Source organism: Chiloscyllium punctatum, chromosome 12, assembly GCF_047496795.1.
Source record: "Chiloscyllium punctatum isolate Juve2018m chromosome 12, sChiPun1.3, whole genome shotgun sequence".
NCBI lineage: Eukaryota > Metazoa > Chordata > Chondrichthyes > Orectolobiformes > Hemiscylliidae > Chiloscyllium > Chiloscyllium punctatum.
The window spans coordinates 85,981,303-86,000,971 of NC_092750.1; the positions used below are offsets into that span (position 1 = coordinate 85,981,303).

The window sequence follows — 19,669 nt, forward strand, 5'->3', positions numbered from 1 at the left end:
ACAAATGAACTTTTCTGTTGTCATGATAGCTGCTTAGTGAGTTAACTGGGCTGCACCCTGCAGCTGCTGTTTATTCATTTACTGGGACAATTATCCTTTCATTTATAAGGATCAGGATTGGTCATTTGTCTGTATGTCGGCATGCTGTTATCAAGAAATTTCTGGAATGCTGTAGTCCTGGCGTTGGAGTAGGTCCATTGGTAGTGTGCTTTCTTTTAATTTAAGGCTGAAACAGAATGTTAGTGTCGTTTATCACCCCCTGACACCTTGTATTTTAGTTCTAAGGTAGGCTGCGTGTTTTTGATTGTCAGGCATTTTGTATGAGCCAATATGGACCATTCTATTGCAGGTGGAGGTAGGCCATGCCCAGAACAGCAAATCAGCTAAGATTCAAGTATTGAAATAAAAATCACCATTCGCTACCATTGGTTTCTGTACAATGCAATACGTTTACGTTACTGAGCCTTAATTTCACACTTAAAGCTGGATATACTGGATTTGATCAATTCTTAAATATTAGATATAAGCAACAATTAATCTTAAAAACATTTCATAGCAAACTTAAAAATGATTAGAAATCTCATATGTGTAAAAATGAACAGCATTTATTGGAGTGTAAAATAATCAGACGTCTCTTAATATGTAAGGACGAATATTAATCCAATGATTTCTGTGAACGTTCAAATGAGAAGGGAACAGATATTATCTGTGAGTGTTGGATAGGGAATCATTAATTAGTTTGTGTTTGCGTTATCCTGGAATAAGAGAACTATTATTCTTCTTTTAATATTGACACTAAGAAATAATGGATTAAATTAAAATGTGAATTTGATGATGTTTGTTTCAAAACCTAAACTGAATTACTGTGTGATTTTTGGAATGACAATGAATTGATAATTAATTTTAGAACTTTGGCAAAGTAAATGATTCAATATTTCCAAATGGATTTGCTCTGATGTTGACTAGATATTTCTTAATCTGTCAGCTGAGAATGCAAATTCTGGCGTGATGACATGGAAAGACATTAGACATTCAGTGAACGTTGATCAGAAATGGTTTGTCATTCACAATTCTCAGATCTTCAAGACTTCTATCCTTGGTTTCTCTACTTGTCTTCTGGAGAAATATAATATATAACAAGAACAAATTCTGCATTGTATTTAATTCATGCAATTTTTCATATCATCAATATTTAGACATTTGAGTCAGAATTATAATGAAAATAAGTCAATAAGGAAGATTTATTTTCACAGAAGCATACAGTCAACAGCATTTATCAACGTATTTGTTTCAATAATGTCTCTGAATAAACGGATAAATACATTTAATGGGGATCTGTTGACAATGTAATGAACCACAATATCATTTTATCATAATTTTTGGATTGGAAATCTATCAGAAAATAAATCCTATATTCAGGACTTGCTTCATCTCGATACATGTTACACGTAGTCATAACATGTCATCATGGGTCTGGGAAAGATGTAGTGTGTAAATGATAATAAGGTGTCTCCTCCATATGTTTGGATCTGGTGAGACTGTGATGTTTGCTATGATTATTCATCCTGAGCACAATAAGGCACGTACAAAGTGTTTTTCACCGACCAGTAATTAATGGTCTTGAAGACCATTACAAGTACTTTGATTTCAATAATGTTGAGCTGATTTCCATGATCTGGGAAATGTTTCACAACATTTTACCAAAATTCTGGATTCTAAGCATTCAATGTGTTTCGTGCAAACACCCTTCACTTGTCGTCATTCTCAAGTGAGGTGTCTAATGCTCAGGCACTGGCTGGAAGTCAAGGTGCCAGGAAGTCTGCTTCAACCTCTCCAAAACACAGCTCTTGGGCTGGTTGTAACAGGATCTCCCGAACCTTTGTGAGCTCTTTGACCGGGCTTTCCACTGTTTTCTGGAGCTGGTTACTTTGTCTACTGTTTCCTTTACTTTGACCTTTTTAGCTCTGCTTTCCCCAGCTGTAGGAATATTTAGAATGTTCAATTATGGGCCACAGGTCACTTGACCTTAGCGGACAGATAAAATATGGTTCACTTATTGTTGTAATAACGAATTGAGAATGAATCTTTGCATTTTAACAAATAAAATGTTTCAATTTTATCAGTGGTTTACAATGACATTGATTAGATAGTCATTAAGAGAGATCAACTGACAATTATATTGCAGCTATTTGCAGGATTATTGAATTGAAAAAGGATACAGATGTACAGAGATTTTTTTGGAAGGCATTGCTTTTTTAATTCTAATATCTTTGTTGTTCAAGAGGTCTATGTAGCTGTTCATTGGTTCTCTTGTCCAGATGCTAGTTAATAATTCATATCGCTTTTATTGTGCCCGGAGTTTTGAGATTTGTATCAGATTAAGACGAAAATGAGGAGCTATTAAAATGAGAACTTGAGTGAATAGAAAGCACAGTAAATTTAAATTATAGAGGAAACAGAGAGTATTTGCTCCAAATAAGCAAATTTTTTTTAATGTCGAAAGTGTGGTGGTGGAAAAGCACAGCAGACCAGGCAGCATCCATGGAGCCGGAGATTCCCGATGAAGGCTTATGCCTGAAACATGGTTTCTCCTGCTCCTCAGATGCTGCCTGACATTCTGTGCTATTCCAGCACCACATTCTTGACTCTGATCTTCAGCATCTGCTTTCCTCACTTTCTCCAAATATTTGTAATGGACATGAACTGAAAATGTTAGCCTCAGTAGTTGAACAAAACCAAATTTACACTTTTTTGTGCAATATTTGGACTGAAAACTGTTTGTGATCATGCAACACATTCGGACATATGAACACCTCTTCCATTAGAATCCTTTGCCATTCATAATAAAGAATAACCACTGCTTTGAACAACCAGTATCGTGTGTAATTATTGAACTGAAATACCAGAGGACAACTTCTGCATTTATTGGAGGGAATGATAACCAGATCCTTACTGTCGCAGTGGGGATTGATCTCAGGAACAATTCTGATTATTCCACTGAACAGTAATTAGATGGTCATGAAGACCTTTGTGTGGCCTCATGTTTAGTGTTTTGTGTGAGCAATGATTTAAAAAATATTGAGATATTTTACAAGATTTAGGAACACTGAAAATCAAGTGTTAAAGGTATTAACTAAAGTCAACTTTTAAAAAGTTAGAATTGCTTAGAGAAGCGCAATTAAACTATTGTAGAATCCCTGTTAGCACAGTGTGGTAACAGGTCATTTCGTTGAAACAAAATGACCCTCCAAAGAGTAACCCATCCAAACACTTTCCCAACCATATTCCTCGACATTTACTGCTGACTAATATACAGATCCCTGAACACAATGTGCAATTTAGCATGGCCAGCTCACCTAACCTGCACTTCTTCGGATTGTGGGAGGAAACCACAGCAAAGTCACATAGACTTGGGGAGAATGGGCAAAGTACACAAAGACAGTCACCGAGGATGGGATCAAACCGAGATCCCTGGCACTGTGAGGTAGCATTGTTAATGACTGAGCCACTGTGCAACTATATGCAATAAGTAAAATCAGTGAGAGGTATGCAAAGACAAATTTCAAATAAACACCCTCCGCTATTGTCAAAGCATATAAAATTTACATTCAATACGAATAGATGAATGGAAAACAAAAAAAAACTCCAACAATTCACGAATGAAAAATAATTAGAAATTTAATTTGATCAAATGTCATTCCAATATTTAGATGAATTGCAATTTTTAATAACAAATGTAGGTAATTAGCTGACTAATGAATAATTGGAAGTGGCATATGTTTACTTTACAGATGAAGAAAGCGACTTGTTTTCTCTCCTTGTAACACGGCAGAATAACAATGTGAATGTCCGAAATGTTTGAATCAAGCTCTTTCGAACAAAAAACTAATCACTTACGATCACTTCGCCTTTTCACCTTTAAGACCACAACATTCACAAATATTTTTCAGGAATTTAGAACCAACAGAACTAGTTAATTTCTTTTCTTGGGAAACCGAAGAAGAGAATAAACAGCAGATACTGTGAAGAAGTCATTCAATGCGAACATTCAACTGAAGACAACATTCCTTCTTTCTAAAAATGTTCAACTTTCAAAAATTCAAAATTTATTGTCATTGTTTAATGAAATAATAAAGAGATGCTGATGCTTTTTCATTGGATTTTGTTGCATGAAAAATGCTTAAGTCTTAAGTGTTAGCATTGAAGTGAAATATATTTACATTAATACAACTATGTTTCAACAGGTAAAATAAATATTGATTGTTACAATGAATGAGAGATTGTACACTGCAATGCATATGAAGAATTAACATGATTCAATATTTCAAAAGCACTTTGCTGTGATGTCGATTGAGTATTTATTAAGATCAGGGAACTAAGGAATAAAACATAGTAGCTAGCTTTACGTATTAAAGAAAACATGAGACATTCAGTAATTATTGAACAAAATTCTTTTCTGAACTCAAAAATATATGCAATATACAAATTGCGAATTTCTTTCCACTGGATTCCTTGTAGAGATGGTATGTTGATTAATATTATAATCAAAGTGTCAGAATTAGGAAGAGAATTAATAGATCATGAAAATGAGCATGGAAATAAACAAACAATGAAGTCACTGCTGGGTGGTATATGAAGCGATTGTAATAATTGTGTCATTATTCTACAATAATGAATAATGTTGGAATTGAAACAACAAAAAATTCAACACTTCTTTTCTTACAATGCAATGAAAGCAATAATCATTTTGTAGCATGCATGATTGGAAAAAGCAGTCTTTTAATATGACATACAGTGAAGACTAACCTTTTTGCAAATATGTAAGAAGTTCATAAATTCAAAATGTAGCGTTTGTTGAATTTGCAACAAAAATGGTTATAATTTGAATTATCTTTTGCACACACTCAACAGAAGAGGAGCTTAAAGATTGTTAGAATATTTTTTAAAAATGTTTCCAGTTTTATTGTATTACAGTCAATATCCATGATAAATTAGAATTATTGGTTTAAACAACAAAAATTGTCATGAACAACTGAACTGAAATATAAGATATCAAATGCACTTACTGTATGGACGAGTAAACAAATGCTTACTGTTGTCAATAGTCTCAGGAACAATAAGATACTCAAGTTATTCCACTGAACAGTAATCAGCTGATGATGAATATCTTTGTGTCGCTTCATGTGCACTGTTTTGTGTGAACATTGACTTCAAGAAAATTGAGATATTTACATGAATTAGGAATAGATTGGTAATTAGGTGTTAAGGATCTTATTTAAGATTCGACTTTTTAAATAGTTGATAGAATTGCTGAGCAAAACACACTTCAGACATCATGCAATAAATGAGATAAGTGATTGTGAGAAATGAAGTTCAGTCACTTCAATAACTTCAGTCCGGAACAAGACTTGAATCAGTAATGTCGTTTATTACGCTGTTGCAAGAGAGGTGTGGTGTCCACTGTCCACAAGGCACACACACACACTGAATTTAACGAGTACACAATATTTATGTAATTCGTTTCTCTTCCCTCCTCCCATTGCTCCTTCACTGTTTACAACTATTTCTAATCTAAATCGGCTGTTTATCTCTGAACTCATCCAGCTTCGTCCCTGACAAAATGTTTATCTCTGGCCTCATAAGGCCGTTTGACCACCTCCCTCTGTGGTCTTATTGTTATTTATCCTTCTTCACTGCCATCTGTTTCCGTGCTAACCATAGCATAATTTCCTTTTTTTCTTTATTTACACCTAGCCTTATGACCTTTTGATGGTGTTTTTTTTGTTCCTGTTGAAGCAGGAAACAGATGCTTGTAACTGTTTGTACAGGCATATCTAGCTTAACCTACACCCCCTCCCCTCACAGCACCTTAACTATTTGTCTATAACATCTACCATTATTTGCAGACACATTTCATTCTTGTATGCACATTTTAGCTAATACAAAAGCAAAAATATATTTCATTCACATAGTTTTCATTCTTGTTAACTCGGCTCTTGGCTGAAACAATTATACACTGGTGCGAGTTCATTTACCTTGAATAAACAATTATGATTGCAGAAGTAACACTGCTTTATATATATCCCACAGTGATAAATATGCAAAATCAAATTTCAAATGAATGCACTTGGATATTTTCACAGCAGTTCAATCTCACATTCAATATAAATAGGTGAGTGGAAAATGAAAAACAAATTTCACACAATTCATAAACTGATCAATAATTAAAAATTGATAAATAAAAGGAATTGGCATTTGTTTATTTAACTGAACAAGAAATTTATTTTTTTCTCCTCATTTTTATAGCACTGGAGCATCAAGTTCTATGTGCTGTTTTAACTCAGCTCTTCAGAACAAAAGAAAATCAATGAATATCATTACTTTGTATATTTCATCTGTATGACTGCAGCATTCTTAAATATTTTCCAACGAATATTGATTGAGTGGAATTAGATACATTCTGTTATTAGTGACCTGAATAAAATAAACAGCAAATACTGTGATTATTGGAATGAATAACAGATGGAAGCATATCTAATTTTGAATTGAAAGGCAATTCAATTGATTCTTAGATATGTTCTAATCAACATTCAGAGCTGCTCTGACACAACTCTGTGCAAGGTGGGAATTGAAACTGTACCTCCTGGTCTGGTAACAGAGATACTATCAGAGCTGCACAACATTCCTTCATAACGTTCCCAACCAGGCTGGGCAGCTCTATAATCACATGCTCACAGTGGTCAGTCAAGTGAAAATTAATCAGATGTTTATTGTGATAATTGGATTGGAATTAAATGGATGGATCCTATGTGTAATATACTTAAAATTAAATAGTAATTTACAATAATGATGGGAGTTAACAGATGTCTTAATTAAATATGACATTTATGATAATTTGTGGAATGACAACTTGATAGATTTGTGTGATTACTGTAAATTGATAAATAAAAATGAATACAATCCTTCTAGATGTTCATAATAGTTTCTCATTTTATGAAATGCAACGTAATTTTTTTTGTTCTACACGTAAATTGGAACAAAATGATGGTCAGTCAATGGGACTATTCAGCTGAAGACAACTTTCATTCTTTCTGAAAATGTCTGATTTCTAAGAAGTCACCATTTCCCGTGATTGTTTAATGAAACAAGAAAGATGTCAATCCTTTTTTTGTGTACTTCAAAAAAATTCATCAGAATTTAAATAATTTTGCACAAGAAAAATATTCAACTATTATTGTGATTAGAAGCACAATAAATGTTAACATTGAAGTGAATGACAATCAAATCATTTCAGAAGTATTTCCAAGTTTAAAATGAAAAGCAATATTCACAATGATTGAGAGATTCTACATTGCGAAGTCCTTGCAATAGTTATTATATGGAACCATAATTCCACATTTACATCCTTTACTAAATTGAACAATTATTCGATATTAGCAACAAATTGATTTTAAAACTACTATTAATAAAGTTAAGAATAATGAGGTATCTCATCTTACTATTCCACTGAGTAATGTGCAAAAATGAAGAGAAATATTGCAGTGTAAAGTAACTGGTGTTCTCTGAATATCAATGACTGTGACCTTTCAAATGAGCAAAAGTCAGATATTTACAAAGGATGTCACAAGGGCAGTTATTGGTCTTTTCTGGGTGTATTGGCCCGACCAAACAGGTTTTTATATTGTAGCATTTACAATAAGAAATATGGAAAATATTAAAAACACATTAACTTAGACTTCGTAACAAGCACAAAGTGCTGTGTAATTATTATAATTGTTAATTGTTTCTAGAATATTGATAGATAAATTAACTTAATATTTTGAAAGCACTTTGCTCTGACATCGATTACGTAATAATTAAGATTGATAAACAGAAAATTAATATATAAAAAGTCTTTTTAATAATTCTAAAAAAATACTCAGCAACAATTGACACAGTTCAACACTGGGTTTTTTTGTTGAGTCATGCTTATTTTTTTAATTTTTATCGTGATAAATGTTTAGACATCTATGTCAGAATAAGGAAGAAAATAATTAGACCAGGAAAGTGAGTACTATTGTGAACAAAAGGTCGAGTTAATGACATTTGCTACAGAAAATTATTTTGCTCAAAATGACTGATAATTACATGATTATTGTTCATTGACAACTAATGCTGGAAGTAAAAGAAACAATTCTAACATTTCCAAAGCAGTTTTTTTTTCTTACAATGAAATTAAAATACAAATCATTTTAGAGGTCACATGATTTGAAAAAGTGTCATTTAATGTGATATTTGAGATGAAGAATCGTTCTTTTTCCCCCAGTGTAGTCTTTTCAATAATTTAAAATTTAGTCTTATTTGAGCTAAAGAACAAATGGGTGTACCTACATTGTTTTCTTGCATACAAAAGAAGTAAAGTCAACAACATTTTTAAGTTTCGTAGAGTTAGTTAGCAAAATGCATTGAAGCTATCATGCATGAAGTGAGATAAGTGAGAGAGAGAGACAAATTAAATGTTCAAATGAACATGTCGATATTTTGAAAGCATATCAATCTTATGAATTATGAATAGGTGGATGGAAAATAAAAACAAATTCCTGACAATTCAAGAATGAATAGTAATAAGAAATTTAATTTGTTCAAAGCACATAACAATATTTAGATGAATTGCAATATTTAGTCACAATTGTAGTTGGTCAACTGACCAATGAATACTATGAAGTTACTGAATAGGAATTTTGACTGTTTATTTTTTCACCTTTATGATACTGGAGAATAAGTATTTATGTGCTTGAAATGTCTGAACTAGGTTCTTTCAAACAGAGAAAAAAAAATCAGTATCATTTCTTCGACTCTTCCAAATTTAAGATTGCAATATTCTCAATTACTTTTTCAAGGAATGTTGAACTAGCAGAATTAGATGCATCGTTTTATCAGTGACCTGAAGAAAATAAGTAATAGATATGGTGATGATTGAAATGCACAGCAGATTGAAGTATATTTCATGTTGTTTTGAAAAGTAGTTCAATCTATTCTCAGGTATTTTCTCATGAATATTTGGAGCTGCTCTGACACATCTCTGCTGAAGGTGGGAATTGAAATCATTCCTCCTGATCTTGTCGTAGAGACACTGTCAGAGCTCCACACGGACCCTTCATAATGTCCCCACCCCGGAAGGGTAGGACCATAGTCACATGCTTACTGTGGCAACACAAATGAAAACGAATCAGATGTTTATTGTAATAATTTGTACGGGAATTAATTACATATTTACTGTGTGTAATGAACTGACAAAATGAATTAGTATTTACAGTAATGATGTAACAAAGCAATAATGACTTTAATTAAATATGAATCTCATGATGATCCATGAGAGGAAAAAATGCCTAATCATTTGATCATTGTACACTGATGAACAAAAATCAATAAAATAAGTCCATATGTTCAAAGCAAGTTTTCACAGAATGAAAGGAAAATTCAAATGTTTTTTGCAACATAAATGAATAGGAAAATAAATTAATTAGTCACACAATGCAACTATTCATCTGAAGACAACTTTCCTTCTTTCCAGAAATGTTCACTTCCCAAAGTTCAAAATGTACTGTGACTATTTCATGAAACAATAGTGATGTTAGTTCCTTTTGTTGTACTTCAAAACGTCACAAGAATTTTAAATGATTTTGTTCCATGAAAAATGATTAACTTGTACCGTGTTTATAAATACAGTAAATGTTATCATGTAAGCGAAACATAATTAAATCAATTCAACTTTTGCTCAGGTTAAAATAAAAAGATATTTACAACACACACTGCAAATCTTTACATTATTTCATGTATGAGCCATAATTCCACAGATATACCCTGAACTATATTGAACAATGATTAGATAATAGCAGTAATTGGATTGTCCAAATTCTATCAGTTAATTTAAGAATACTGAGAAATCTTAGTTGATTATTTCACTGAACAATGTGGAGAAATGACTAGGAATTATTCTAATGAAAAGTAATTACAGTTCTCTGAACGCTTCAGGCTGAGATTACCGTGATCATTCAAATGAGCAATCATCAAATTTTTACAATGAGGCATTGAATGGGAAGTCATTGGTTCCATTATGGGATCGTTCAACTGAGAAGTAAATTGATTTTTATATTGTAGTGTTCATACTCAGAAACAATTGATACAATTGAAATGCGATTCTCACTATTTGTTAGAAAGACTAACTCCAATAACTGTACAATTATTGTAATGGCAGTGACTGGAAAAATAACATTATAATCTGTAAAAATAAATTGATTTAATATTCTAAAACACTTTGCTGTGATGATGATTGGATATTCATGAATATCGGTAAACTGAGGAATACAATATAATAGCTAGCTTTATGGATTCACAAAAATGAGCAATTCAGTTATTATTCAGCAGAATTGTTTTTGGGTCAAACATGCAGGATTACAAGAATGACATGTTACCATCCATTGGTTTGCTTCTTGAGACGTACTTTTAATTTATATACTTTTGTTCATAACCAATGTTTAGACATTCCTGTCAGAAGTAGGAAGTTAATAAGTAGATAGTGAAAGTGCGTATGACAGTGAACGTAAGATACAGGGAGCTTCCATAATTTTGTGATGATTGTACATTGATAAATAACTTTGGAGTAAAAAAAGTAAATCAGCATGTTCAAAACAGTTTTTTTGCTCATAACAAATTGAAAATTAAAAAAATCCTTCTGCAGTGCACATGATTTGAAAACACATCAGTCACTAGTCAAAAAAAATACCAGTCACAGAAAACATCGGCTCGAGACAATAAGGCCCTTATGAAGAGTATTCTATTCAACAGTAATTCGAGGACCTTGAACATTTGTGGGCGGCACGGTGGCACAGTGGCACAGTGGTTAGCACTGCTGCCTCACAGCGCCAGATACCCAGGTTCAATTCCCGCCTCAGGCGACTCTCTGTGTTGAGTTTGCACATTCTCCCTGTGTCTGCGTGGGTTTCCTCCCACACTCCAAAGATGTGCAGGTCAGGTGAATTGGCCATGCTAAATTACCCGTAGTGTTAGGTAAGGGGTAGATGTAGGGGTATGGGTGGGTTGCGCTTCGGCGGGGCGGTGTGGACTTGTTGGGCCAAAGGGCCTGTTTCCACACTGTAAGTAATCTAATCTAATCTTCATGCCATTCTTGCAAAGAACACTTAATTATTCCTGAAGTTTTATTATCGTAAATATTTCAACATTTGGATCAGAACTAGGAAGATAATGAGAAACTATTCACATGAGTATTTTCGTGAGTGAAAGTCAAAATAAATTTACAGTGCCAAGTTTCACTATTTTGTCTGAATAAACAGATAAAGATTTTTTATGTGCGAGCTCAAAATGTTTTCAAGTACAGTTGTACCAAGCCAAAATACATTATTTTATTTTGCAATACTTCAAGGGGATTGGAAATCTATGTATGCTGATGTTAGCGTCCTTGCTCATTTGGAATAAAGCATTTTTATTAGGTTTAGCGAAATATGTCGTGTGCAATTACTGAAGTGAAATTTCAGAAATCAAGTGCATTTATTGGATGGAACTGCTCACCAAATATTTACTGTGATTCTTGTTCTCAGGAACAATAAAATATTTACTCAGGCTTTTCTCTTGAGCAGTAATTAGATGACCAGGAAGACATTTGTGTGGTTGTGTGTGCCGTGTTCAGTGAGCATTTTTTTTTCAATTACAATTATATTATAATAATATTGGAAGGGTTTAATAATCGTGTGTTAAAGATCTTAATTAAAGTCATATTTTCTTTTAAAAATTACAATTCCTTTGTGCAACAATAATTTGGAGATGTCGGTGTTGGACGAGGGTGCATCCAAGGAACAGGAGAATCGACGTTTCAGGCATAAGCCCTTCTTCCTGTTCTTTTGATGCTGCCTGACCTGCTGCGCTTTTCTAGCAACACATTTTCAGCTCTGCAGTCCTCACTTTCTCCCTGTTGGACTAGGGTGGACAAAGTTAAAAATCACATGACATCAGGTTATAGTCCAACATGTTTATTTGGAAGCACTAGCTTTCAAGGCTATGGCTCTGCATCTGGTGATCTGGTCTCTTAGGAGACACACTACTAGAGCTACACAAGTGCCTTTCATTATCGTCCCAACAAGGAAGGTTGGGCTTATAATCAATTGGGATTACTCAAATGAAAACTAACCAGTGTTCATTCCGATAATTGGGCTTGGAATTAATTAGACTTTTTCTGTGTCATGGACTGAGAATGTACTAGTAATTCACGATAATAATTGTACTAAGCACATATGCTCTCACTTACATATTAATATCAGGATAATTGGAAGAAAGATAAATCGACATATTGTAAATTCATAAAAAATACAACTGTTGAATATGTTTAAAGCAGTTTTTCTTATAAAGAAAAAGATAATGAGAATGTTTAGCAGTCAGACGGAATCGGAAGAAAAGATCATTCACTGTGACTATTCAGCTGCAGACATCTTCTCTTCCTTCCACAAATATATAACTTGCAACAATTCCAATTGATAAAGGAAAGAGCAAACACCTGTAAATTCTATTTTTGTGTTTACAAAAAATGTCACAAATTTAAATTTTTTTAGATTTAAAATATTTAAATCTTACTGTGATCAGAATTACAATAAATCTTTGTGTTGAAGAAAAATATACTCAAATCAAATCAAAATAAACATCGATATTCACAATAATTGGGAGAGTGAACACTGCAATATCTTTCCATCACTTGATGTACTGAGCCATAATTCCACTTTTCTATCCCTTTCTTGATTGATCAGTGGTTAGATATTAGCAATAACTAAAATTATAAATATGCTGTCAGTGAACTGAAGGTAATTGAGAAACTTCCCATTGCTGTTTGTTCGAAATAAACAGTAATTATTGGTGAAATGTCATTAGATATCTCTTAATCGATGAGGCTGTGATTACTTTGATTGTTGAAATGAGTAGTATTCCAATATTTCCAATGAGCATTGGATGGAAAATCGATGCTTTTTGGTGTAGACCTGATTTTTTTAATTGTAGTATTGGCAGTAATAATCAATGGATTAAATTATGGTGTGCATCACACCTGACTGAATATTTTCAAGTTTTCTAACAGGTTTCTAGTCCAATCTTCAGTTTAAAAAGGTAATTTTGGCTCAGCACATCAGTAACTGCAAACATTTTCAACACATCTCCAAAGTTATTAATATTATAATTTTAAAAAATCAAAAAATTACCTCTGTAAATGTCATTAACTCTATCTTTAGATTATACTCAAGTTCGTTCTCTACTTATTTTCTTCCTATTTCTGACACCAGTGGCTAAATATTGATTAGATTAAATGTCATATGAGTGAGATATTAGTTTTCTCTCAAAAATCTGTGCAGCACAGGAATGCTGAACATAATGCAAAAGAAACTCATCCCTTCTGCCGACCCTTGATCCATATCCATCCAAATTATCTAAATGAACATTAAATAGCCTTAATGTATCTGCCTCCACCACCAACCCTTGAAGTTCATTCCAGACACCTGCCACTCCCTGTGTAAAAAATAATTGCCCCTCACATGCCCCTTGAACTCCCCCCACCCCCCAAGCCTGAAATGCTTGCCTCATAGTTTTGACGGTTCAACTCTGGGAAGAAACTTCCTGACTGACAACTCTACCTATGTATCTCATGATTGTACAGACTTCAATCAATTCTTCCCCACAGCCACCGCCACTCCACAAAAAAGCAGCGTCTCCAAATCCAGGCAGCATCCTGGTAAATGCCCTCTGTACCCTCTCCAAATCCTCCATATTCTTCCTGTAATGTGGCGAACAGAAGTAAATACAATACTTTAAGTATGCTTTAACCAAAATCTTATGAAGTTGCAACATGATATCCTGACTCTTGTAACCAGTTCCCTGATGAATAAAGGCCAGCATGCCATTTGCCTTCCTTACCACCCGATCTACTTGCATGGACACTTTCAGGGAGCCATGGTCTTGAATGCCAAGATACCTTTGAACAACAAAGCTGTTCAGGGTCCTGCCATTGACTATCTACTTTTCCTTAACATTTGAGCTCCCAAAGTGAGACACCTCACACTTGTATGGATTAAGCTTTACCTTTAATTTCTCTGCCCATAGCTGCAGTTTATCTTTTTCTCCTGCTGCATTCTTCGACAACCTTCTGCATTTTAGTGCAGGTGCGAATACTTTGTATCATCTGCAAGCTTATTAACTCACCCAATTAGATTTTAATTCATGTGTCTTCTATATATTTGTATCATAACCAGAAGGGTTCCAGTACAGATCCCTGTGGAAAAAAGACAGAAAATGAGGGAAATGCAGAATTCTTGAATAAATGAGGTTTTTTCAATTACAAAACAATTCTGATGAATATCTCTGAAGGTGTGATTTTTGTTTTAAATTAACCCAATATTTTAATTCTCAGTTTACTGATCTTAATGAATATCCCGTACAAACTGCTTTGAATATATTGAATCATTTTATGTGTTGAGTTCTGATATTAATTATTATTTAATTGTCATTTCAACTCTCACACCATCATGAGATTCACATTTTAGTTGAATCCATTATTTCTTAGTGCCAGTATCATAATGAAATATTAACATTCTTTTCAGGTCAACACACCTGTAATCAACCAAAGTTTTCTCACTCCACACTCATAGTAACTATCTCATTCTCTTATATTTGAATTCTCATATTAATGGAACAATTATTAATTAGCCTTATCAATTAAGAGATGGCTAATTATTTTTCACTTCAATATTTCAGTTTTTTCCGATATACTGCCCAATTACATTGCAATAAGGATTTTCTTATCAACCTTAAATTTGGTTTCAGCCATTTTAAAACTAATTATTGCTAATGTCTAACTGGTAATCATTGTTTGAATGCAATATATCCAGCTGTCGATGTGGAACAATGGCTCAATACATCAACTGACAAACAATATTGCACTCTCCAATCTCTTAATCTGAGCAAAATAATTTTCAGTGTGGAAGCTTAGTTAGAGTGAATTGGCTGTGAGCAAAAATACATTCTGAAGAAGGGTCACTGGACCCAAAGTATTAACACTGAATGCTTCCCACAGATGCTGCCAGACCTGCTGAGTTGTTTTCCAGCAATTACTGATTTTGTTTCTGAATTCCAGCATCCACAGTTTTTTGCGTTCTTGTACTGATTGTATTTCACTTCAATGCTAACATTTCTATATTTCTGATTATTACAAAAGAGCTAACTATTTTTCACATTAAACATTATTTAAATTTCACGTGTTTCTTGTGTACACAAACCTGAATTAACAAATGTTTGCTCTATTCTTTTACAATAAATCTTGAATTCTTAGAAATCACAATTTTGTGAAACTAAAGAAAGTTGCCTTTCGCTGAGTAGTCACATTGAATGGCCAATGCTTTATTTCCAATTCATGTGCGTTACAAAGGAGGTCAATGTTAATTTATGTATATGAATAACTGCTTCAAACATATTGACTTATTTGATTATCATGAGACTTATATTTATTTAAGATCATTGTCGCTTCGTTCCATCATTCTTTTTATCCATTACACAATGGAACTGTCTAATACAATCCCAGTCCAATTATCATGATAAATATCTGAGCAGTTTTCCCTGTGAGTAACCACAGTAAGTATGTGATTATAGTCCTGCCCTTCCTGCATGGGAACATTATGGAGGGCTCTGGTAATGTCTGTACTAATAGACCAGGAGGCAGGCGTTCAATTCCTACCTTAAACCGAGATGTGTCAAAGCACCTCAGAGTTGATTAGAAAATATCTAAGTGTCAATTGAATTACTTTTCAATCCAACATTTTCTCAACTTGTATCTGTTGTTGATTATAATGGTCACAATATCTTGAATTTATTTGCTTCAGGTCACTGATTAAAGTATGAATGTTATTAAGGTGAGGGGGAAAGTTTTAAAAGGGATCTGAGGGGGAACTCTTTTCACAACGTGTGTTTGGCATATTGAGATGAGATGTGAGAGGAAAGTCAGCAGCTGGTACAATTACAACATCTAAAAGACTTTCGGACAGTTACATGGATAGAAAACATCCAGAGGGATATGGGACAAACACAGGAAAATGGGACTAGTTTAGTTTCGGAAACCTGGCCAGAATGCCAAGTTGGGCTGAATGGCCTGATTTCATGCTGTATCAGTCTAACTTTCTACAATTCAAACTTGACTGTGATGGGTAAAGGAAAGCAAAAATGGGTGTTAATTCTACTTTGTGTCCATGAAAAAGTGACATGAATTTTAAATAATTTTGTCACATGAAATAGTTCACTCTTATTGTGACTAGGAATACAATGAATGCGAACATTAAAGTGAAATATAATTGAATTAATTCAACTGTGTTTCCATGGTTAAAATAAAAATTGATTTTCACAATGATTGTGAGTTTGTACACGGCAATATATTCACATCAGTTCACGTACTGAGCTATTATTGCACATTTATACCCCTTACTGAACTGAACAATAGTTACATATTAGCAACACATAGATTTTTGAAAATATATCAGTGCACTTCAAGGAAGGAGATATTTAATGTTGCTATATGACTGTGCAATGTGTAGACATGAACAGCAATCATTGCAGTGAAAAGTAATTACAGTTCTCTGAACTTATAAGGCTGAGATTACTGTGATTATTCAAATGAGCAAAAGTCAGTTTTCAAAGCATGCTGGATGCAAAATCATTGGTTCCACTGTGGGATACTTGACCTGAAATCAATAGTATTGTTACAATGGATTAAATGAAACAATGGATTAAATTAAAATATGGATCTGACTAGACATGTTAGAAAGACAAACAAATTATTCTGTAATTATTATAAGGATAATGAATTCATAATATATGTTGTAATCAGAACAAATAAGTTGACTCAACATTTTAAAAGCCCTTTGCTCTGATGTTGATTCGACATCATTAAGATCGGTAAACTGAAGACTAAAATATAACAGCTGGATTGATGGATTGAGGACAATAAATGAGCCATTCAGTAATTATTGAAAAGAAATGACTTTTGCTCAAAATGCAGACAATACAGAAGGAATGGATTTCATTCAATTAGTTTACATGTAGAAACGTATGTTTTTAAATTATTTAATTTAATCCTGATCGATGTTCAAACATTTGTGTCTGAATTAGGAAGAAAATAAGGAGATAACGAAAGTTAATATCAGAGTGACCACAAGATACAGTCCATGACATTTGATAGAAAAAGGAATTTGCATAATTTTGTAATTATTGAACGTTGATAAACAATTAACTCCTCAGGTACTGAAGCAGTCCAACCCCAAGAACAACTAGATCTGGACAATATCCAGGTTTGGGCTGACAAGGGGCAAGTAACATACATGCCACACAAATGCAGGCTGCGACCATCACGTATAAGAAATGACCTAACCACCATCACTTGACATTCAATGCTGTTACCATTACTGAACACCCACTATCAACATTATCCTGGGGATAATCATTGATCAGAAACTGAATTGGTCTCACCACACAAATACAGAGGCTACAGGAGTAATTCAACTCCTGGCTCCTGAAAGCCTGCCCTACAGCTACCAGGCACAAGTCAGGAGTGTGATGGAATACTCCCCACTTGCCTGGATTAGTGCAGCCCTAACAACACTCAAGGAACCCATGGCCACTTCCATCTCGAAGGACAAAGGCAGCAGCTAGATGGAAATACAACGACCTTCAAGTTCCCCTCCAAGTTACTAACCCACCCTGACTTGGGAATACATTGCCATTCCTTCACTGTCGGTGGGTGAATGTCCTGGAAATCCCCACCCCAATGGCATCGTGGGTCAACCCACAGCAGGTAGACTGCAGCAGTTCAAGAAGACAGCTCAGCACCAATTTCTCAAGGGTAACTAGGGACGGGCAATAAATGCTGGGCCCAGCCAGTGACACCCACATCACATCAAATAAATATTAAAATAACGTCTGCAAGATCAAAACAGCTCCAACGCTGTCCTAGCTGCAATCTCTGCCTCTTCTTATTGACAAAGATAAAAGGTTACCTTGCTCAACTTTCTCATCAGTACAGTATTCCCCCCAGCCCTCTCTTATACCAACCAGCAGCATTTCCATCACCAGCAGTAACTCCACTTCAAATATTTTGTCAGTAACTTTTCATTAACTGGTTACTTCAATTACAATGCAATCTCTACAAACAGACCAAGTACTTTTTCGGCAACAACAAATTTTCTCACAACTTTCCTTGATCTCTCTCTGCCATTCTTTTTGGTTATATGAGGTAGGGAGGGATAGGATCACCACAGTGATGTAAGATATATGTAACACAGTGAGACAGGAAAGCTAGTATGGCTCACGTTGACTCTTAGAGCCCACACAGTGGAACAACGCATTCACTGCATAATAAACACAACACAACATTTCAACCCGGTGTGACAGTAATAAAATGTGGATCGGTTAGACAGGCTGGATTTGTTACAGCCGGAGTTTGGGAGAGTGAGGGGTGACATGACTGAAGTGTCTAAGATCCTGAATGGTTTGTTAAGGAGGATGTGGAAAGGATGTTTCCTCTTGTGGGTCATACGTGAACTCAAGAGAACTGCTTTAAAATTAGATTCACCCTTTCAGGACAGAGATGAGGAGATTTATTTCCTCTCAGAGGGCTGTGCAACTTTGGAACTCTCTGCCCCAGAAGGTGGGCTCAATGAATATTTTTAAGACACAGGTTGATAGGTTCTTGTTAAGGGACGTTGGGGGAAGATGGAACACAAATCACTAACAGATCAGGCCTGGCCTTATTGAATGTTGGATGGGCTTGAGGGGCTGAAAGGTCATGAAAGGTCACCTTCTGCTTCTTTCTCACATGACAAAGGACTAAGAGCTTTGTTGAAAATTCATTCACTGGATGTAGGTGCCACTGGTTATGGGCAGCATTTATTACCCAGAGGGCAGGTAAGAGTCAACCACATTGCTGTGGGTCAGGGGTCACATGTAGACTAGATCAGGTAAGGATGGCAGCTTCATTCCCTAAAGGACATCAGTGAGCGAGTTGGATGTTTCCTGACAATCGAGAATAATTTCATCAATAGACTCATAATTCTAGATGATTATTGAATTCAAACTGCTGAAACTGACTGACCATGTGGCTGTCAGTGACTCCAACACAAGTGAATGGAAAGATTGCTCAGAGTCTGGTTCTGGAACATTCAATACAACCAGGAAATGGAAAGTGAATACTTAACTGAAAACAAGGCCACTGTTCTGTTAGAGACAAAATCATTCAATGTTCAGTTACTGAACATTACTGACTCACAGAATATGCGAACCTGCAGAATCACAGTAATAGGGAAAAGTAAACAACATTCTTGGCAAAGACATAATGAACCAACTGCTTGTATAAAAACAGCTCAGAACAAAGGGGCTGAATCCTCCACAAAATGACAAATCAGATTTGTAGATAGAGATTGGAAATCTTTAGAAAAAACCCTTCCCTGCTGATGGTGTGTGCTAGAAACCATTCTCAGTGTGATCTGCCACTTATTTCCCCCCACAAAAGGAGGTGTGTTGCTCACTTACAGACTGACTTACAGACAAAGGAAACCTGATCAGGGACTCGCAGGTTAATTAAGCTATTAGTGACAGTCCA

The 19,669-nt window shown here is 34.6% G+C and overlaps 1 long non-coding RNA gene across 1 annotated transcript in view; it reads right to left on the reverse strand.

Moving 5' to 3' along the window:
- Positions 1 to 9,762: 9,762 nt before the first annotated feature.
- The window catches only part of LOC140483956 (uncharacterized), a 55,233-nt gene continuing 45,326 nt past the window's right edge, over positions 9,763 to 19,669 (reverse strand). The window contains exons 6-7 of the long non-coding RNA XR_011962092.1: positions 14,233 to 14,302; positions 9,763 to 10,110 (exon numbers count right to left, since the gene is read on the reverse strand). This is a non-coding gene — a long non-coding RNA (uncharacterized lncRNA). The remainder of the gene's footprint in view (positions 10,111 to 14,232; positions 14,303 to 19,669) is intronic.